A 22,656-nucleotide genomic window follows, 5' to 3' on the forward strand; every position below is an offset into this window, starting at 1 on the left:
AGAAGTTGATAAGGTCACTGGGGATTGCTCTTAATGCCATGGCACCTCCCCAGCATTTCTGGGCCAGTGACATCCCTCCTTCTTTTGGGCTGCCTTAGCATAATTCTGCAACTGCCTGTTTCTTTGCAGCTACATCATACGGAGGAGTCCAAACAAACAACAGCAGAAACAAAAAATGAAGTGCAAAGCAAATGGGAAGGAGTTTAAGGGACAGATGGACACAGACAGGTGCTGAGGGACGTGGTTTAAGGGAGCATTGGGAATGGTTGGACTCGATGACCCAGTGGGACCCTTCCAACCTAGTCATTCTATGATTCTATGAGTCAGAAGTAGTTTGAGCACTCAGCATATCATGCCACCAGGGAAGAGAAAGGAGCAAGAGGAGAGGAATTGAGAAAAACATGATGCTGTCACAGGAAGCTGAGACACTTCTGAAAAAATATGTTGCCCAGCATGGAGCAGGCACACACTCAACAGAGGAGTACATAGAAAGGTTTCTACTTCTGAGAAGTTTTTGGAGTTTAGCAGTGTTGTCAGGCTCAGGATCTTAAACCACATCTATCAGATCCCTAAGTAGTAGGTAACTGGCTTGAAAACCTTTAAAAGTTTTTCTTTGTTTTGGGGATTTTTTTTAATAAATGGTAGGTTCTTTCAATTCCTCTTCTCATTTCTGAGCTATTAAGGCTTATTTAATTTGCATTTTCATGTCTTCTGGCATAACGGTTCAAGACTTTTTAATGATCTTTTAAAATAAACTCTCTCATTTTCTCAGAATCAAATCATTCCAGAGGTGGCAAAATGTCAAATATTGTGATGATAAATCAGCAAGCTGGGGAAACTTAAATCTAATAAGAGATTTCTGATAAGGAACAAGTAATTAACAGAGTGATTACCTCAATCTGTTTTATATACTATTGATGAGGATGCTATTGTATGTGCTGGAAATGTGTGGTAGGCATGTGGGATAGTGATGTTGCAGGTATCGTGATACATCATCAAGAAAATTGACGGTATTAATGCATGCATAGATCCTTGTCACTCTGAATTTGGGAGATAATCATATGCTGAAGAATGGATTTACTGATCTGATGAGCTTCACATATGGCTTTTTTTACAATTCATTTATTTCAGTTCGAGACTTCTCATAAGAAAGCAACAGTCAGGGCTTGGAGTATTTATATAGGGAACAGCTGTGTGCACTTAAGTCTACAAACCTCTGGTATATAAGATCTAATAAGCAAGCAACCATTATTGAGTGCTTTGGGTTTTTTCACTTTTCTGATGAAACATTTTCTTAGTTTTCAAAGCAAAGCAAAGCAAACCCCTTTGTTCAACCCCTTTTTTCAACTACAAGACAAATCTTTGCCCTGGTCCTTTTGTCTGAAGATGCTGAAGGAGTCCATCAGTTCCATAATTATGTGGAGTCTTATAAGCTATCATGGACATAGCCCATTGATTTAAGCAGGAATCAAAGAACTAAAAGAGAGGTGGGGGAAAAATGCATGACAAGATATTGGCTGATCCTAACTATCAGCTTTGAACATCCTAGCGGTGGTGGAAGTACTGCCTCCCAGCAGATGAATACTTCTTCCTTAATTCAGCTCTGACCACAGTCACAGATAATGCTGATATAAATTTTAGCCACGGCAAGTGAATAAAAAAAATAATGCCAGGAAGGAAAGAAAGAGAGAGTGAGGGAAAAGTCAGAGAGCCACCAGCCTTAGCGGGAGGATGAATGAGCAGAAGGGCAAACAGGGGCACACAGAAATCCGTTGGTTAAAGGAAGGCAAGCTCCCTCCTACGCTGCCCTGGGGATGAGAGAAGGCTGGTAACACCCAAAAGAAAGGAGGCACTGGGAGACCAGGACTGTGACGTACATTTTCAGAGGAATTCCTGGGTGTTAGCAGTGAACAGGACCAAATGTCACACTGGGAAGTGTGGCAGAGTGCCTGTCCTTCTTTAAATCTGGGCTGGCAATAAAGGAAGCAAATGAAGTTACATGGTCTGCTTGCAAAGTGAGTGAATTGAATGAAACTGTGATGGAGTGGAAAAGGAGATTTAAATAATTTGTGGTACGATGGAAGTTTTTCTTCCCAGAAGTTCAGGAAATGAAGGTAAAACAGGGCCTAGTGCTAAAAGTCACAGGAAAAGCTGTCCATCCATCCAAGGTGCAGCCTAACAGGGAGTCTTCAATGTCAGTGGGAAGAACTTTTCTCTGCTGAGTTTTGTTGTTGTTTGTTCGTTCGCTTGTTCATTTAAAAATAGGGAAGTTTTTATGGACTTTATCCTTCACTGATGTCTTTCAGTATCGCACAGGAACATATGCAGAATCTAATCCAGGGATACTATAGATCAAAGTGCTGCCCCAGCTGCTGCATTGTATCGGATATGGCTTTCATAGAAAGAGTCTGTTCGGTTTCCTTTTTTAGATATTCTTCAAGAAAAACAGATCAAGAAAAATGAAAAATGCAGAAAAGTGCTGTTATTAAAAAGGAAACGTCTTCTGTGAGCTCACGTGCCCAGAGACAACCATCAGTCAGTGTGGGTGAGAGGAGCATCTCTTTACCTTCAGAGAAACTGAAGCAGTGCCACCTCTTCCTGTTAGCTACTCATGTGCCCTCCCTCTGTCTTTGAGAGCTACCTGTGCAATCATGTCAGTGTCTCTACCAATTAGCATAACTTCAAATGAGATTTTAGGGAAAACGTGACTGTGAGAAATGGTCTATACCTCATTTTATCACGTTGCTGTTAGGATGCATCTTTGGGCCACTGAGCTGCTCGAAACTTCACTGAAAGCAGCTGTATTCATCAGCTGATGGCAAACATCTGATATCTTGGACATTCCTGTAGCTTCCCTGTTTCACTGCAGTTAGTTTAATTCTGGTGTTGCTAGGATATATCAACTTAGAGAGCATAAGACTGACAAAGCTCTTGCTGACAAGAGGATTAGAAAAGCCTGTCTACCGGTGGATTATGTACATGAATGGAGACTAAAATTAAACATAAAATGCTTCATTTCTGGTTAAAATGATGTAATTCCGTAGATGCAGAGAAGAAATGATCAGACTAGCTTTATCTCTTGTGCACCTCCAACGATAATCCTCTGCTCCAGTCGTTCTCTCAGGACACATCTCTGCAGAAAGCTAGTAGTTGTTTAGGCAACAACACAGACTTCTCTGTCATCTAATTAAACTTAGGCAAATCCAAAGTTAATGTAAGCAGTCACTGCTTAAGCTAGTCAACCTCAATTCCCTCTTATTCAATGGGGAGAACCACGTGCTTGTAGGCAATGAGTTCTCTCACCCTAAGCTAGGTCAGAAATTGTGCTGTCAGAGTGCTCATTGCTCTCCACTGTCTGGAAAGGACACCAGGGAGGCTTAACTGCAATGGAGACATCTGTGTTTTGCCCTACAAGGTTTTTAGAAAAAGAGATCACTGAGCCCTTCAGATGCTGCAGCCCAGGGCACACCTCAGAGGCCAAATCAAACTGACAAGGCTTGACCCTCTGGCACTTGGAGCTGCCCAGATGCAGGCTGGAGCCACATCAGAGCAGTTCAGCTTCCTTAGCAAGGCACTTGGCCAACCCTTCCCAGTCCCACAGGGTGGGATGCTCCAGAAGCTGTGCTTGCTCACCAGCCCCTACCTAACAGTATCAGCAGAAGGAATACATAGACAATCCCCCATACATGTACAGATAGAGATACACAGGTATCTCCTGAATGATCATTTCTTCTATAAGCATTAATTGTGCCATCAGAGTAAACATGCCTACACCAATTAAGTCTTTTCTCTGTTTCCTAATACTGCCAAAACCTCAAACATTACAACGTTGGATTCCAGGAACCAGTCTTGGACTTGGGATCTTTATATGTATTGATGTGACTCAAGCAACCAGGGTGTAGCAGGAGCTGAAGCCTCTGTTCAGTGGAGTGTAAATGCACACAGACAGATATGCTGTGTGCATGAATAGGATTAAATTAATAGATTGCCACACAGATTGGTCAAACTCCATCATATTTAATCCATGAAAGAGTCAAGTAAATTGCTTGTAAACCTAGCAGGAATCTGTGTATATCAAAGTCATGTTTAGCCTAGGCTTAACTCCAAGTTTTCCTTCCCAGCAAAATGCCCATCTGTGGCACTCCTAACATTTGGGGGCAAAGATAGAAAGTGAGATAAGCCTTAGTGACAGAGGCCTAATAATATGCTACCAACATTTGTGTCTAAATGCTACACATCCTCATGTCTAAAACACCACTCACTGTGTGGTATGAGTAAACCTTAGACACAGGGAGAAAAGAACTGGAAACCCATTAGAATTGGTGACTGAGTACTAATTGAATCTCCAGCAGTTTCTCTGCTGTGCACTGTCTCTGTATCAAAATGATGTGATGTTTGATTTTGACTGTGACTTTGGCTGTTGACCTAGACTGACCTTGACCTTTTAGTTTCCATTTACTGTCTTGACCTTGATCTGTTTGGGAACTCCAGGAATTATGGAATCTGCCTGACATTCACCTCTTTAGGTGACATATATGCAATGCTAATTTACTGCCACACTGATGGCCATATGCCTGTGCATGGCCACACTTCCATAAGAGTATGCATTTGTTCCCTATGAACATTCAGGATATTTCAGAGTTTCTAAAATCCCAGATGGCCTTTTTTTAAGCCTGTGCACCCAAAAAAAACCCCAAATTACAGACACAGAATTCTACTTCTTGTTTTCTTCTAAGCTTCAGTTTTGTTTCCTAATTCAGGTTCTCAAACTCATCAATGTTGCAAGTTTGGGAACTTACCAGTCATGCAACTCTCACCCCTTTGCTCTTGCCCTACACTGCTACACCAGAAGTTTGCTTATTACTTACAGCATTAAATAGCATGAGAATCTCACATAGTTCTTTCCTTCACCTAGTCATCTCTATAGTCTCTTTAACACATCCTCAGTTGAGCTCTTACTGAGGATCAGGTATTCTTCGGGCTATCATAGGGAGATACTGTGGTGGTGACAGGTTGCAGGAAAGCCCAATAGTTTTTGGCAAACCTAAACTTAAGCTGAGCTGGCCAAGCCAGAAAAAAACCTGATGTGCTTCTTCACACCTAGTCCATGCACACTTACAGTGTACATCAGGCTTAGCAGCAAGGATCCACATGCCAAAGGGAGCTCAAATTAAGGTATCTACAAATTCTAGTTATCCGTGGCAGGCAATGTCAGGATGCTTCCTAAAAAGACTGTGTCTTTCCCATCACCATGTGATAGGCTAACAGGGCAGCAATAGGAGTAGCAAAGGCATAGCATTCCTAGAGCATCCATACATGTAGGGGTACACCCTGGTCCAAGTTAAAGGTTTGCCAAAGCCCAAGCTTTCTCCATCAGACCAACCTGAAGATAAGCAGAAATCTGTGCCTGGGTACTACCAAGGTGTCTCCTGGGAGAGAGAACAGTCTGAGGTGAATCTGACCCTAATGAAAATGATTTCTCAAGATTTTCCAAGTAATTTCCTATCCCAGTAACTGGAGTTTTCAGTTAGGACTGAAGATAGCTGAGGAAATCTTGGGACAAATAGTTCTCCTTCAGAGAGGCAAGGCTGGAGACAAGATGTCTTTCAGCAACTGAGAGCCCTTGCTGTGGTTAAGGCAAATGATAAATGTCCATTGTTCTACTGCACAAACTGGCTTAAGGGCTGCTTATTCTTGTCCATCTAGCTCTGCTCAGCACAGCAAAGGGCAGACTCATTTCAGGCTCATTAGCAGATGTCCTTGAGGTGTTTGAGGCTTGTGCCTGAAGTCAAAGGAAGAGGTCTGCAGATCAAAGTGGAGCTTTGATCACCCAGGACATTATTTTTATGAGCTGGGCTAAAAAAAACACGAATTCAACAGATTCAACCATAATGAATGGGACATGGAGCAACAGGTAGCATAGTTCCAGACTCAGTTTCTGAATTCAGAGGTAGCTTTCTCAACTTGGTGACTGCTGGGCAGCACGATTTATGGTTTTACCTGTAGGAGGTAACCCTAGTGTTAATAGGAAGTGACCTACTGGTTAAACAGAAGAGCAGGGTGCCTGTGTCCCATGGTCCTGCTTCCCACATCCTGGCTTTTGCTGCCAGCATTATGGCTTCAAAGGTTTATAGGAAGCTCTGCATTTGTCTGAAGGGCTACGAACCCACTACTGGCACGAGAGTGATGTGTTGTGCTGGGGAGTAACAGGAATCCAGCTTTCCTGTGCATATGAAGCCAACGGCACACACAAGATGAAGGACTGTTCCTCTGCAGGGGTGGCCACGTGGGCTGCCAGAGTTAAGAAAAGGTCACCGGGGAGGCTGTAAAAAGGCAAATTTTCTTTGTCTTTCCAAGGCTGTTTCATATTACTGAAAATATAACATGGATGCACCATCTTATCTGGGAGACCTCACAGAATGAGACAGAACAGAAGTCACATGGGGGAATGGTGTATCGTTAAGGGGAGAATCGATCCAGGCGCTGGCATGAAGCATATATTCTCCCACACTAGTTTCACTTTGTCCTAAAATGATACTTTCTTTCATCACGTGGAATGCTGACAAAGTTCGGCTGTATAGGCTGTGATACACCTGCTGTTATCTTCCAATGATGCTACCAGTTACAGATACCTCTTCATTAGGCAAATATATACATACACACACAAACACGTACCCTTATGACTCGTTTTTGCAACAATGCTGTTGCTGGGCTGACTTTACCCTTTGGCTAGTGCTTTTCTTGTGAACGTTGCCCACCTTTTCTAGGGTGTAATGAGCCCAAACAGGAATTATCATAGAGAAATATTAACAGTGTGGGCCTGAACCGCAGTGGAGTGTCTTGCAGTAGAAGCTTCACAATCCTTTAGCAATGGACTTCAAGGTCATTGAGAGACAAGATTTGTCAGCATGAAGAGGCATCAACGTTTTGTTCTGACTGTTCACTAGGTTTTGTAAGTATTCATCATTCAGCATACATAATTTTGAATACATATATTTTTAAACCACCCTGACAGATGCAAAGACTGGAGGCCAAGCTTTCAGCCATGTCTCAGCAACTGTAGATAAGTAAAAACTATCAGAGTAGTCACCAAGACAGTCGTGTTTGCAGCATGATTGCTGGTGAGAGTGACAGGGCTATACACGTCTGATTTGCCACAGTTCTTCCACACGAAGGCAAGAAGTAATGTTGAAAATTTTGGCAGAAATCCAAACATGGCTTGGAAAGGGTGGGAACCACTGACCCAGTTTTATGTATGTCCAGATAATTACCCACAGGAAAAATTCATGCTGAGAGCAAGCTCTTTTTTTTTTAAAGCTTGAGTGACTCTCGAAAACAATTGAAAAAAAAAAAATCGAGCAGAGCAGGATTTCTTTTCCTTACACTCTCAAAAACAATCATTGTTTTCCCTCTTCCTGCACTGCTAAATCACGTTAAGAGTCTTATCACACTTTGGCTTGGTTGGCCGAGTCACATGTCAACATCAAAACAAAGTCATTCCGAAAACAGCGCAGCCCTGGCCTGTAGACGGACCTATGCTTGCAGCAATGCCAACAACCCACAGCCTCTGCTAAAATATTCGCAGTAGTTGCTTCCTGTCCTGCAGCTTGAAGTATATTTCCTAGTCAGGAAAATCCTGTAAATATTCTTCTATGAATCAGTGAATTGTCTTTCAAGTTGTAAAATCTGTGCTGCAAATCTCTCTTCTTATCCTGAAATAAAGAAAAAACAAGGATGCTTTGGTTGTTCTTACAGAGCCAATAAATGTGCTTCAGGGGTCATTAATTTGAAATCCATTCTTTTGGAAAAAAAAATTAAGAGCAGCACTGTACCTTATCCTGAATCGTCTGCCAAGCTTTGTTTAGAAATAACATTTTATTGGTTTATTTCCCCAACCATGAGAAAAAATCTGCTCGCACAGGGCGGAAGCTGACTACATGCCGTGGAGAACCCGGCTGCATACCAAGTGCCACCCTACACTTGCATAAGCACACTAAAAAAGCCTCGCTTCTCTTCTTATTTTAGGATCTGCTCCAGTAGTGGCAAGCAGCTGAATGGCTGCAGCTCAGTGAGCAGCAAGGCATAGGAAGTGAGCTGGTGCTTCTGCCAGCCGCTTCGGGGTCCCACATCAGCGTCTGGTGGCTTTGGGCCACCCACATCCTGCCAGAGAGGTTCACCCAATCCTTGCTACAACCCTTCTCCTCCTTTAACCCTTTCTGATGAGAAACTGCCACTGAAGTGAGAGGAGAACAGAGACTGGGGCTTTGCAGGAGGTCTCCAAGTTGGATGGTCATGGCCAGAAGCAAGTGAGGGGAACAGGACCATAGTGGGGCAGGACATCTGGGGTCCCGTTTGGGACAGGGCTCCCTGTCAGGGCAGATGAGTACAGGTCTTTCACAGCACACGTGATCACCTCTTGTGAGTGAACCATGCCTAATACGGGACACATTAGGGAAATGATATTTTCCTTTTAATAATGGATGTGTCCCTCAAGTGTTCATTTCAAATACTGTCCAATAGCCAACTAAATTACCTCAGGCATCATTTACTTTGTCATTATTGACAGACACACGTTTTGATATATTTCAACTTATCCTCTGTGTCTTGAAATCAGTTAATGCAATTCTTCCTGGAAAAACGGGAATTATTTTTCTGTGAAGCCTCAGAATAATACAGTTTTTAACTGGGTCACTATTGAAAAATATTGAGCATGGGTCTGCATCTGAAGTAGGAATGGCATCATGAGTTCTGAGAGGTTTAAGATCATGAGAGGAACAAGATTCAGCCTATTTCCTGATATAAGACTCCTGAAACACACTCAAGCAGCTGTTCTGAGACTCTTGGTACACAATAAGCCTTATGCAAATATTCCATATCCCGCTTTCTGTCAGATTGAAGCCACTCAGAAGAACTTAGAGTGCCCCGAAAGTGAGGATCTTTTCAGTGTTTTTTCATATTCGTCAGATTGAGGACTCAAATTAAAATGTGAAGTCAAGTACTTGACATAATTGTCAAGACGTGACATAATTCTTCTTTATTTTTTTCTTCTCTAAGAAGTGTTTTATATAAATGCCATACTTATAACTGAGGAAGTACCAATTCTGTATTGTGTCTTTCCTCTCAATGAGTGCATGATATAGTTAACTTCAGCACATGCATCATATGGTCATTAAATTTCAAGGTTACAATAAACAAAAAAATCTTGGTGCCGATTGTGTAAGAAACATAAAACTTCTGATAATACCCCTCTGCCAACTTCATCTAAGGGATCCTTCAAGAGTTTAAAAGCGTAACCAGGACATCATTATCTAACATTCAAGGAGATAAATAAAGTCCGTCTTTCTTTGTTTAGAGAGTTAGAAAAATATTTTTTGAATTCTTGTAATGCAACTGTATGGATATAAGCATCACCTGGAGATATACCCTTGGTATTTCCATGTAAGTAAGCAGAAAATAAATCTCTCCTGTAGTTCTAAAACTCTAAGAACTAAGAAAAAGTACTTGTAAATGTTGTTAAACTGCTTTTAAAATGAAATTATTTTGCTGTACATCACATGAGAGGTTTCATCAGTTAGAAGAAAATATAATTTTCTTTTCTACTCATCTGTAGTTAAAGAGACATCTTCCACAGTTATGCTATTGATGTCACTGCCAAAGTTCAAGTAATTTTAATTTAGTTAACTTTTTACATTTTCAGATATTTCTTGTGCAGTTTTATCACCACCTTGAAAATAATAAAAAGCAAGATCAGTTACAACCCTTTCATAACTGTGTGGAAATGAATTATTATGGAAAATTATTTTACATTTTCAGTGCACTGAGCTTTATGCAGTTCAGTGTTTATCCCTAATAACTACAGAGGATACATTAACTTGAATACCAAATGGCAGGGGATGGAGGATAATCTTAGCTGTTCTTTCAAGCTAAAGCTTTCCTTGAAATGCATTTCCAGCTGATCTTTTCACATTTGTATGGTGCTTGAAAACCTTTCTGTATGAAGACTAGAAAGAAACATAGAACCCATTGGTTTTATAGGTACCGCTTAATTGTAAATGCGTTTTGATTGAAATGCACAGCACTACAACAGGAGAGTTTGGGGAAAATCACAGAATCACAAGGTTGGAAAGGACCCATTGGATCATCGAGTCCAACCATTCCTAACACTCCCTAAACCATGTCCCTCAGCACTTCATCCACCCGTTCCTTAAACACCTCCAGGGAAGGTGACTCGACCACCTCCCTGGGCAGCCTGTTCCAGTACCCAATGACTCTTTCTGTGAAGAATTTTTTTCTGATATCCAACCTGAACCTCCCCTGACGGAGCTTCAGGCCATTCCCTCTTGTCCTGTCCCCTGTCACTTGGGAGAAGAGGCCAGCTCCCTTCTCTCCACAACCTCCTTTCAGGTAGTTGTAGAGAGTAATAAGGTCTCCCCTCAGCCTCCTCTTCTCAAGGCTAAACAACCCCAGCTCTCTCAGCCGCTCCTCGTATGACTTGTTCTCCAGCCCCCTCACCAGCTTTGTTGCTCTTCTCTGGACACGCTCCAGAGCCTCAACATCCTTCTTGTGGTGAGGGGTCCAGAACTGAACACAATATTCAAGGTGCGGTCTCATCAGTGCTGAGTACAGAGGGAGAATAACCTCCCTGGACCTGCTGGTGACCCCATTTCTGATACAAGCCAAGATGCCGTTGGCCTTATTGGCCGCCTAGGCACACTGCTGGCTCATGTTCAGTCGGCTGTCAACCAGCACCCCCAGGTCCTTCTCTTCCGTGCAGCAAATGAGGTGGCCTACAGCAAAGATAAGTCAGGGGTTTTCATTCTAAAGTCCTGCTGAAGGAGCAAGTATGTTCAGTTCTTCAGTTCATTTTTCCCAGGAGGTTGCTTTTTCAGGCCAGGTTTTTCCATTTGCAAACTGCATGAACTGCGGGCATCTCTACTTAGATTCTTCAGAACGTTTTTTTCACTTAATTTCTCCTGTAAAATCCTTACTCAAGCTTTGCCCTACACTTAGAGGGAAAAATTTGCTCTCCCATGCTAGGACCCCCATGCTAGGGAGCTTTATTCTTCTACCAGCCAACCTTAGCATAGTGCCTACAGCCTTTGGCATAGTGTACTTCATCTCCCATCTGCTGAAGCTGTGAGTATTTCCAGGACCTCTGCTGACACCTCAGCTTTGACACCTCCAGGTCATGCTAGAGAAAAGTATCTTGACACCATGGTTTAAAGCCTTACCCTGTGCTCGCAGGAGAAGCCTGTGATGCTTATACAGCTCAAAGCGACCCATTCAAAGCATTGCCCCTTGCAGGCCATTTCTTTCCTGGGTTATAGACAAAAAAAAAGAGGAGCATTGCATCTTACCAGATGATATCTCTAGCAGGCAGCCTCATCCATGGTTTCCGTTTCACTTGTATCCTTTAATGCCTCAGGATAACATGACAGAAAGAACTTGGGTGGTTGTTGTATGACCAGCTTTCATCAAGGGAGATCCCACCCTGTAATGTAGCTCCAACAGCAAAGCTAATGTGATACAAACATATATATATATATTTACAAAAGATATAACTGAGAGTTAAGCTCTGTCAAGGCTTGGTGAATGCAGTGAGTTTTCCGCTTTTGCAGGCAGCAGAGGACTGAAATCTGGTGTGGTCTCTTGCTGGATGGATGCTCTCCTTGGATGTCCACAGCTGCTCAGCCTCCCCAAGAAGTGCCAGGGTGTGCTCCGCTGGCTACAAACACAGCTGCAAAGAAATGCCACTGACCAGATGCGTGGGCTTCTGCCCACACATCCAGAGAGCTGTGTGTTGTCTGTGTTGAGGGGGCTTGGCAGACCTCCAGCATGGAGATGTGAAGCCCTCCACAGCCACAGGTGGTCCAAATGAAAGGAGGTCCATTACGTAAGCAAGCTAGGCACCTGCCTGGACATGTAAATTAGAACAAAGCATTCCCAGATCTGACACGTGACTTGTTTATCTGCCAGCCACACGGATTCTCCTGCAGGAATCAGCAGGAATGCTTCTGGATCGTTGGTAACACAAACTTGAATGCAAGCCCTGCTGACCAAGTAGTGTGCTGCCTTCCTGGGATTGTAGCCAAGGGATTAGCCTCACGGAGGCTGTCTGGGACCATGAAGGAACTAAGGCCAGCTCTAGCTTTGTCCTAGATCTGTTGTGCTCAGGGCCAAAGCAGCAGTAGCAAGAAAATGTAGGATTACACATAACCAGACTATAGGAGAGAACCCACAAACCTCTGGTGCCAGAAGGAAAAAGAAAACAGCAATAAGAATGGAAAGCAATTTCTTACTGCAGGGACTCTCTCATTCAAGCAGTGATTCTCTATTAAACCCTATGCGAAAGAGGAATCTGTGCCTGCTTTTGGCTGCCCCGAATGGCTCTGCAGACCAGGTGATCTCACCAGGTCATTTTTATGATGAGATAATGACCTGTGGTCTGCCCTCAAGGTACACTTATGCATTCATGTCTCCCTCAGCAGAGCTGTGACTATATGAACTGAGGGCTGGAATCAACCCATCTGAAGTGAGTTAAAGCAGAAAAAACTAGTTCCCCCTTTCGGCATGATGTTAAACAGATCTGTCATCCTGATGTTTATGCTGGTGCTGTACAAGAAAAATACTCCTCCACATCATGCCTAATGTCCACCTGTTATAAATGCCCTTTGCCTTGGGCAGGTTAAATGCTCAGAGTCCAAATCTAATAAAAGCCTACATCTCACTGATAAAATACCAACCCCTCCACACACTTCATTCCCTTTATAACCACAATATTTCTTCCTGTAACTCTATTACATCAGGAAGTGGTTTTCTTTGTATTTTTGCTCAGTTTTGTTTATATGACATGATCTACACATGACCAGGGTGCTATGAAAATAAAAGGAGATGTAAATCATTCTAATGTAGTTGTACATGCTTTAGTACCACAAGCTACCAGTAAAATACTTGAGAAACAATGATAAATTAAAGTGTACAGGAAATCCAGTTTCTGTGAGAATATTAGGATGATCCTGACACTTTCCACAGCCTTTTTTGTCGTTGTGGAGATGGACCTAGAACATCCACTATCTCAGTTGCTCACAACTATGTATTAACACTGGTATAATTAGCAATACATATAGCTCTGGCATAAAATATACACAAGTTGCACCTCTATGTGAAACTTTATAGATTATAAATATCCCCAACTAAACTGATTTTGCAGTCAAGCGTGTTACTTAGTTTTATATTCCAGTGCGGTGAAAGAGGCTGGAAATGCCTCCAGGGAAGCTATTTGAATATATAGTGATTACACTACTATAAGCACAAGAAATATCAGATTTTCTGCACCGTCGTGATCAGAGTTCCAGATGCTGCTGCAATTGTAATATGCAGTAGGAAAATGTGCAGAGCACTTAAGGAATGTCCTTGCTTAGTTAAGCTAGTCTGGTCTTTGGTTATATGCTAGGCTAAGATATAAAACACGGATAATGGTTTGATTTAAGTGTCGTCCGGCCCTCTGCCCAGTCTCTTCCAACAATCCATAGGGGGTGCATTACTCTGGAGGAAAAGGAGGGGAGATGCTCTGCTCGTTCAGGTGGAGGCAGTTTCCTCAGAAGAAAGAGAACGTCATTTCCCAGGGAATACTCTCCACCTACCAGCTTGGTTCACCATTGTCAAAAGGGCTGGTCCTGCTCTTTCTCCCCACTCACCTCATGCATCCACATGCCTAGATACGCTCCACACACAATGCCTACAGAGGCCACGTGCATTGCACACTTCCATCCCATCCCAAATCCCATCTCACCCCAAGTTCAGACAGTTCAGCCTTCCATCTCATCCAGAAGAAATCATGATAAACCAGCAGAAAGCAGGAATTGCTTCTGAAATAGCTTTTCTGGGCTTCCATCGTCCCAGGTATCTAGGGCATTTGCATACATTTATATGGGTATGAAACAGCTGTGTGGCCATTTCATGCAGCACCCTGTCAGGCTCTGGCTCAGGGATTGCCAGGAACCAGAATACTCTCCTGGAGTATCCTGTTGTTTTGTAGATATTTGTAGATATTTTGTAGGTATTTGACTTGTCTTGAATTGACTCCAACCTGCAGCATCATCCTCCCATCTGAGAGAAACCAGAAAGAGGTTTTTAAGTTCATTAAAGTGCAAATATATGCTGAGTATTCTTAGAAAAAGATTTAACCTATCCTCTCTTCCTTTGGTTAGCAAAAGAAGAGGACTGTTTTCTCTGTTTTCAAAACAAAGGAGAGACCTGTGGAGGGGTTGCCAGAAAGCAGTGTTCCTTTTGTAGGCATCACTGAAGACCTCTTCCAAGAAAATTCAGCAGCTTTCTGCCCCTTAACATACTTTTTCCATACTAAAAAGATGAATTTTTTTCTCCCTTAGAAAGGTAACCAAAATACTGTATATTCTTCTTGATTCAACTTGTGTGTGAAGGAAAGCAGAGAACTTCAGCTGACATTCCACATGCATGCACTGGAGAAGTAGCAGAAACTTCTAGCTTACGTCACACATTAGAAAAGTCAAGCTGTAGAATATAACTCAGAGACACAATGTGATATATCAAGATGTCATTTAGTACACAAATAACAGTTTATGGTAGTGGAAAAACACAGAAACCAAATTATGATAAAATCTGCTTTATTGTGCTTCCTGACTGAAAGTCCAAGATGTTGAGATAGGATTATTTCACTAGAGCTGGTTGGGAACATTTCAATGAAGGTTTTGTGTTTGGTTTTAAATCATGAAAATGTCAATTTGTCTAACATTTCATGACAACTTTCTGTTTCAGTGAAACTTCAGTCAGGAAGACCCCTATTTCTGGAAAAGTCTTTGTGGGCAAAACACTGTAAAATAACACACAGATCTGTGCATTAGTGTTCATAACGCACTAAGCCACAAACCAGAAAAGAGCCCTTGTTTGAATCTATTTTAAATTTTGTTTGAAATCCTGGAAAGTGTTTTTGTTTTCACAAAAGACAAACAATTCACACTTTTGACTTCACCTCAAGACCCCAGAAAAGAGGCATCCATCTCCTTCCTTTGTGTCTTGTTGCATCAGCAAGAGACCCTCCTGTAAAAATCCCTGCCTCATTTTTAAACTTTACTTGTTGATTAAATCAGTTAAATTACAACCATTTGTTTCTGCTAAGCCTTTCCCTCCTTAAGAGTACTGCATTTCCTCTCAATCAAGGTACTTGTGCAGTGCAACACTCTCATCTCTTAATTTTATTTTTGAGATGCTAAAAAAGAAGTCTGTTTACCTTATTTGGGGAAGGGGGGTCAGTTCTTTACAGTTTCTCTGGCTCTTCTCTCTGCAGTCTTTAACAGTCTATTTCAAATAAGCCATGTAGATCAGATAGATGCCAGACTGGTTCAGAGGGGCCCTCAGCTCTCGGTCCCAGATGCTCCTAACTAGCTGACTCTATCCCTGGCCATGAGCTGTAGTCTTTGTTCTTACTTGGATGTCCCTTCATGTGGCTGGGCCAAAGCAAATCAAAGACTACAGTAAGACCTTTCAACAAAATTGTTATTAATATGTATTACAGCAGTGCCCAGAATTGGCAGTTGAGATGGAGACTGTATGTGCTGTCTAGCTAGACATTGTGTCTGTCCTGAAATGGAGACAACCCCTGTGTGAAGTCAGCCACACTCCCCTGGAGTATCTTGTTGCCCAAAATCATTAGCTTTGTTGAATTCAGTAGCACTGTCCATGCATCAAAGCAGTATTATTCATGAATGACAGCAGCAGCGAACAGCCAAAGAGATCTGGTTAAGTTTAAAAATACCCTATTCCCTGGATGCATGATATTTCTTGACTTCATTGTGAAAGACAAGGTGAAGGAGAAATAACACAAAAATCTGTAGAACCACTCGCAAATTCTTTGTGAGAATCCTATTTCTTCAGTGAGGGAAGTAAGAGACATTTTAAAACTAGAATTTCGGAATGACAATTCATTAAACTGGTAGATGAGGACATATTGTATGTCTATATGTATTTGTGTCTAGCAAGACTTCAAAGGATTGAATTGATAACATGTAAAACTAACTGATTAAAAACTTTACTGGAAGAGTAGTAAATCAGAATGAGACTTGGCTATTCCATTTCTGCATTACTAAACACCATTATTAATATGTTCTGGCTATTACTGGGGTTGTAGAGGGGCTATCAAAACCTTTGAAGCTTAATGAATGACAATAAACTGCTGCATAGAAATCTTTCAGATCAAGTAGTAAAATTCATTTGAAAGTATAGCCTGTGCTCGTGCATGAATAAATTACAGATTTTTTTCTTGTCAATGTCACATTCTCCTCAACAGGGGAAGCCCTTGGTCTGTGGTCCTAGGCTGGGTTCCAAGCACTTCTGTTGTGCTCCAGAACAAGCATGGACGCACATGAACCTGGGACCTAACTTGGAAAATGAAAGAAAGACCAGAGATTGTCCCGTGTAACTGTCTAGTTTATAGTTCCATTGTCCTTGCATTAAGTCTGACTCAAAATGGATAGATAATACTGAGGATAAATAAGCCCTTAGGTTTAATTTAATCTCATTTTCAGAAGTGGTTGAGGCCTTCTGTGAACAGTGCAGAATTCCAAATTTTTTATTAATGCAGAACTTTATAAAATTAATTTATGCACAAATGTTAAATATAGATAGAATAATAAACATTGAGCAATAAGAAAATTTGCTTGTTTTAAGATAGGGCACATTAAATCTTCTTCTGACAGATTTGTAAATTGCAGATGAGGTTAGAACATCCATATTTCTTAGCCTAAAAAAAATTAATTTGCTTTGTTCTTTGTCTTTTTTTTTTATGTGTAGAAAGGCTCAATTATGATGCAGATTTTTTCGAGCTACAGCATCAAGTAGAAATCAGCTTGATTCTTTATCAGATGAAATGGACTCCTGCAGCACTATGTGCTTCAGGGATTGATTCCGAAAAGAGAGAAGATACGGATGCCAAAGACCCTGCTAACCTGGAGCCAGATCCACTATGGCCCTTGGGTACTGCAATGTCCAGTGCTTCAATGCCTTGCCTATAGGAGCCTGGGCCTCGGAGAAGAAAGCACAGTGCTGAGTTCGGAGTTCAATCTCCTTCCAACAGGAGCAGAGCTGAAGTGTTCAGACCCACATCTCCCCACTACACCCCATGGAAAGACTTTGCTTTGCCCTGTGAAGCTGCCCTGCTTTTCAGCAAAGACTAAAAGCTTGAAGGGGACAACAACAGAGGGCATACAAGAATGTGCATTGCTGTAGTCCAAAGATTATGGGATTCACACAGGAAGGAAGAAAACTGATTTAATCCCTGCTTCAAGGGCTGCTTATGCAGATGAATGCAAAACAGGCAAGCTGCCTGTGGAACAAGGACTGCTATGTAAGTATCACTCTGCGTTCAGGTATGAGCTCTGATGGGGCTGGAGGGGTGAGGATCCCTGATGGTAGCTTCCCTCGGTGATGCTGGGCAGCATGAGGTCTCTCTGCAAGGCTGGTGGATAGTCAGTCATAATTTCAGCACTGATTGCAGTAGCAACAAGCCTGAGCCCAGGGGTTTTGAAACGTTTTAGGATGAAAGCTGTTACGCACAGTCAAACCACTGTGCAATGAGGCATCACTTCAATCCATTAATTCTCCATTATGGGCTAAGTATGTTTCATAATTACTGAGAGTGACTTTGGAGAGTGGCTTAACCACATGATTCTCACTAACATGAAAGAAAAGTTTATTGTTGCATCCCAGACTTTGCCTAGTATCTTAATTTTACCCTCAGAGCTGTGCCTGAAGGCAGCAGTCAGATGAGATCCATTTAACGAAAAATGTGTTTAGTGTCAGCATTCAGGATTTAGTGCACATAGCCTGATCCTCTCTTTATTTATAACTCCCTGTTCAGTCATTTCCCCTCTACACTGTGAAAGCATCTTGTAGTGCTCTGACAACACCCAGGCTGAGAGACAAAGTTTGGTGCAGTGACAGCAGAGCTGCTTTTGCTGAAGTTAAGGAATGTGAACACAAGGCTTTCTGGGCCCGTCTGGTTTTTAAAATCAGATTGTAGTCAGGCACAAAATGGAAAGCAGGGAAGAGGCAGGGCTTTACAAGCCCTTTCCTCCTCCCTTGGGCCACCTCCAGTGTCACCAGTGCACGAGTTAAAATCTGAGCTCTGCAATGACTTGTGTTCAGCTGCAGAAAGCTGCCCTATCTTTGCCCCCTGCAGCCCCTGTCAAGGGCACTGCAACAGCTGAGAATAACAGGAATGTAGCAGCTCAGGTCACCTTTCTCTCGCCCGCCCTTCAAAATACTCTTCTGCAGAAGGAAAGCAGTGGCTCGCTCTGGCAGTGCTGCACCATTCAGCAAGTCTCTTCAAATTCACATTAGTTAACATGGTAGAGGGAGAGTTTAGAGGTGCCAGTGCAGAGAAGACAGTTGACCTCTCAGAAGCTGAGGGTCTTGGTCTGGAAAGCTCTCTCTGCCAGTGGGAAAACGGTTAAAAAAAGTTGCTTCTCTCTCCATTTCCGTCCCTTTCCTCCCACCCACGCGTTGCAGCTCACACGCCCCTCAGTTGTGCTGAGGCAGCTGCTCCGAGGACTGCACTGCAAACAGGATCAGTTCAATGATCTTAGTTTAAAAATAAACCTTTTAAAAAAATTCTTCAGCTTAAATCATTTCAGTAATCCACTTTGCAGCACAGCCATACTAGCTGTTGTGTGGAACAGGCAGAGATACACAGTGCTGGGAAGGGAAATTGCCGCTGAGGAATTGTTTTAAGTACAGTCCTGTTTTCCATCAAGTTCTTGTAGTATGACCTGGATATTCCAATGTGCAAAGAGCTCCTTGACCAGCTGTATGCTGGTTTGTTAGGCAGCAGTGTGAATTTATGCCTAGTGAAACATGGACACACCACTGCACATCTGGTTAATCTGTGAAATAATGCACGATGAACCATGTTATCTTTATTTATGCTGGCCTTATCTTATGGGAAGCAAAGCAATACTTTTCTCCATGTAAAGACTGCAAGGATGAATGCACCTCATCAACATTCCCATATGTCTGGAATTAAATTAAATAAGCAGAATTAATCACCTAAATCAAGCCCATATATTGAAAAAGACTCCTAGTGTTTTTGAAGGAGACCCGACTGAAGAACCATGAGTGCTCAGCACAAGTGTCTTGTATTTCAGTGCATTTATAAGGGGGGAGAACTTCATGCTTGATTATGCCACCCTTAGTAAGGGTCCAGTGCCTGAATGTCAGGCCCAGAAGAGCTCGTAAGACTTTTGGCTATATCTAAAACAGCCTGTGGAAATGGCAGAGAAGGAGAAGGAGGAGAAAGAAGGAAGGGAACAAGCAGCTCTCATCCAGAACTCCTCTACGTGATACTGTGCTTAGAAGTACTAAAACAGGATTGATCTCAGATGTCGGGAGACAGACGGGGAAAACAGGGGGCGGCAGAGGCTGCTTGACAGACTACTGAAAGAGGAGAACAGTTCATTTAGGTCACAGATGGAAGGAAATGGTCTGGGGCCCACTGAATTCGTTGGTTGAATAGTGAGTGTGTGGTGCAGAAAGCACTGGTGGAGATGAAAATTTACATATAAAACCAAGCTTGAACTGAAGAAATGCATATCTAGTAGGTAGTCTTAATACTGGAAGTCCTCAGCTGTTGTGCACCCCTGGGTGATTTGTATTGTTCATGGATTAATGGTGTTTGATTACATGCAGCAACAGCTCAAGTGCAGTCACTTTTACTGGTTTAGATGCACAAAGTCTGCAAGAGTGGCTGTTCTCGGATCTGGAGAATGTACAGCTGCTCTAGCTGAGCTAATAAACCATATTGCAGCCAAGCTAGCGCTGTGAGAAATAAGCCTGGGCAGTTGGTACAATACTGTGGAGACCATGATCAGCTTCAACTAGAATGAATGAGTTCTATGATAATGAAAACTAGGCCAAATATATTTCAATTTAGATATCTCACGCAACTTGGCATTTCTTAAGATGCCAGCTAAATCATCCAAAGGTTAGTCACTACAAAGGCACGTAAATATGTAAATAAACACAGTGTAATGAGATCCAACACAAAAGCCCCGAGACTAACCCTATAGCTTGGGAACCAACAATGGGAGAAGAGAGACAAAAAGATGGTTATAGAACACCTTCTAACCTGTCACAGTGAGACAAGGCTCAGCTGGTTGCTTCACTCAGTATGAATGGACGCATGTTCAAATATAGAACTTTTCTTACCCTTGATTGGAAAATGTCAGTGTGTCAGAGTGAACAGTGAGTTAACACCACTACCACATGCCACCCCACAACATTCTGTCTGTGAAGAAATTTTTAGCTATAACAACATCATCCTATTTGCCAGACCTATGTCCCTCCTCTCAAAGATCAAGTTGGTGCTCAAATGAACCCATTTTTTGTCAGTAGAAGATGTGGAAGCAAAAATGTTGGAGATGCTCAACAGCCTTTCAGAAAATGATCTGTGGAATTTCTTTGAATGTTGGCTGTACGTAAACTCAGAAGGGAACTATTTGAAGATCAACATAGTTGATTTCCTTAATTTGATAAATAAGAAGAGCCTCATTGTTTTTGTGTTGGACCTCGCATGCAAACATACACCATCCCGTTGAAGCACAGGATGGTTTGGGATTTATCAGTGGTGGAAAGAAGTATAACTTGAGGCAGTGAGGTGAAACTAAAGATCAGGAAAATTACATTAAATAAGAACATCAAATGTCCTTGATTATCTTGCATGAGAAATAACCTGTATTTCTTATATTCAACAAAGGCTGGATTAAATACTCAAAATGCAGCTCAGAGAATAATTTGTCATAAAAAATGAGACAAACACAGAGATACAAAGTGGTCTTTTTCCCTATCTACCTTCCATGAATCTGAGAATGAATAACGGATTTATTTTCCACAGACCCTGTAAAATGTGCCTTTTTTACCAGTCAAAACATAATTGCATTTGTTAAATACTTCATTGAACTCAGCTAGCTCTGTTTATATGAACAAGGCAACAAAGATTGACCAAAGGATGTCCATTTTCTGATTTGCCTGAAAATGTCACTGTAGCCACTGCCTTTCCCTCTGAGTCTGAGCCAACCCAAATTTCTAAGCTGGATCTACAGCACAGGTTTTATACTTATTTTAACTATTTTGACTCAAGGCGTGGCTTACTCTGAGGAAGTTAAGGTACACTGCCCTGGAGCAGATGCTTAACCTGTATTTCTACTGGAACTTGTGGCTACCTTAACGAGGGTGGACTATCTTGACCACAGTCCCATCAAACTTCAGCAAGGGGCGGAGACATTGTGTGTAAGCAGTCCTGGAATTATTGCTGGCCAATATTTGAAGCCAAACGTTCTCTGCTTTTTTTTCAGCTGAGGTATCTGAGCTTGGTTGCTTTGCCCTGTTGAACAGGACAACAGTATTAACATGAACATTAACAGCTAACCCTGGGCACTGCATTTAAGCAGGAAGGCAACTTGTGAAAATGGATGTTTACTCTTCAACAAGTCAGACCACATCTTCAGCCACTATGTGCATATTTCTCTATATTTATCTCACTCTTTTTTGAGGGAAACCTCCCTCAAAGGAACATTGAGGCTTTAATTGTTACACTGTAGAATGGGGGGGTGTTGTTTCCTACCAGCTATTCTTTTCCTTTGGGTTCCCCCCCCCTTAGTGGGCTTTCTAGATACTGCGTCAGAGGTATCTGCTATCTTCCATTAACAGTAAAAAGCAACCTATATGTCTAAATAAGGAGTTATGGATCTCGCTGTGGATGCCACGTGCACTATATTTAAGCTTAATGGAGATACCAGATTTGGGAGATCTGAATGTTACATACTGAATTTGTTGTTATATCTCCCCATGAGACAAGGAAACACTCTCCTTATTGGACAAGATTTTTTTATTACACCACTGTCAGCTCAGAAAAGTATTTATGTGCTATTTACCTATGCGTGTTCTCCTTTACTCCATCTGAATTCTGCCTGATCCTTTTTTCCCCCTGAAATTCAGTATTGATAACGTTAACATCATAAGCAGTTTAACACTTGTGTGACTGAAACAAAATTTCCTATGAATTTTGCCAAGATTCACAGAAAGTGGAGAGAGTGACATTTTCTGCAAACATCCCAGCTGTAAATGTGAACGGCAGCTTTAACCGAGAATGGGCAATGCTGCCAGCAAGCTGTGCCAAGGCAGGTGAGGTAAAGAAACAGCTGACCTCATTGCTTTTCCATTTCTTTCCTACCTGCCAGTGATATCAGCACAATAACTTATTATTCCCCTGCTTACTTATGGGCTTTTGTATATCACCCTTGCAGTGTCGGACTATATTAGTACCGAATCTCAATCTTTGCACCTTCTCCTCTTCTCTGAAGTGGAAAAAGCTCTTAGCTGGCCTTTAAAAAGCACAGGTAGTATGAGTCTCCCTTTTCTTATCTTGCAGATGGATTCAAAACTTCTGAAGACAAGTGGCTTCATGCAGATCTTTGTGAAATAAGATTAACTGGCACGAGACAGTGTGGTCTAAGTACGATGCTGACTGGCCAGACTGAGGTTAGGCAAACATATCCCTCTTTCTCACCAATCAGAAAAGGTCTCCACATTGATTTAAACAGACCTGAGGGTCTTCGCCCACCACAG

General features: G+C 42.1%; 1 long non-coding RNA gene across 1 annotated transcript; it reads left to right on the forward strand.

Moving 5' to 3' along the window:
* The first annotated feature begins 455 nt into the window (after positions 1-455).
* Positions 456-22,656, forward strand: LOC128854296 (uncharacterized). The gene is made up of 3 exons (XR_008453321.1): positions 456-580; positions 16,828-17,380; positions 22,460-22,656. It is a non-coding gene; the product is annotated as an uncharacterized LOC128854296 (long non-coding RNA).

Source organism: Cuculus canorus, chromosome 1, assembly GCF_017976375.1.
Source record: "Cuculus canorus isolate bCucCan1 chromosome 1, bCucCan1.pri, whole genome shotgun sequence".
Classification (NCBI taxonomy): Eukaryota; Metazoa; Chordata; class Aves; order Cuculiformes; family Cuculidae; genus Cuculus; species Cuculus canorus.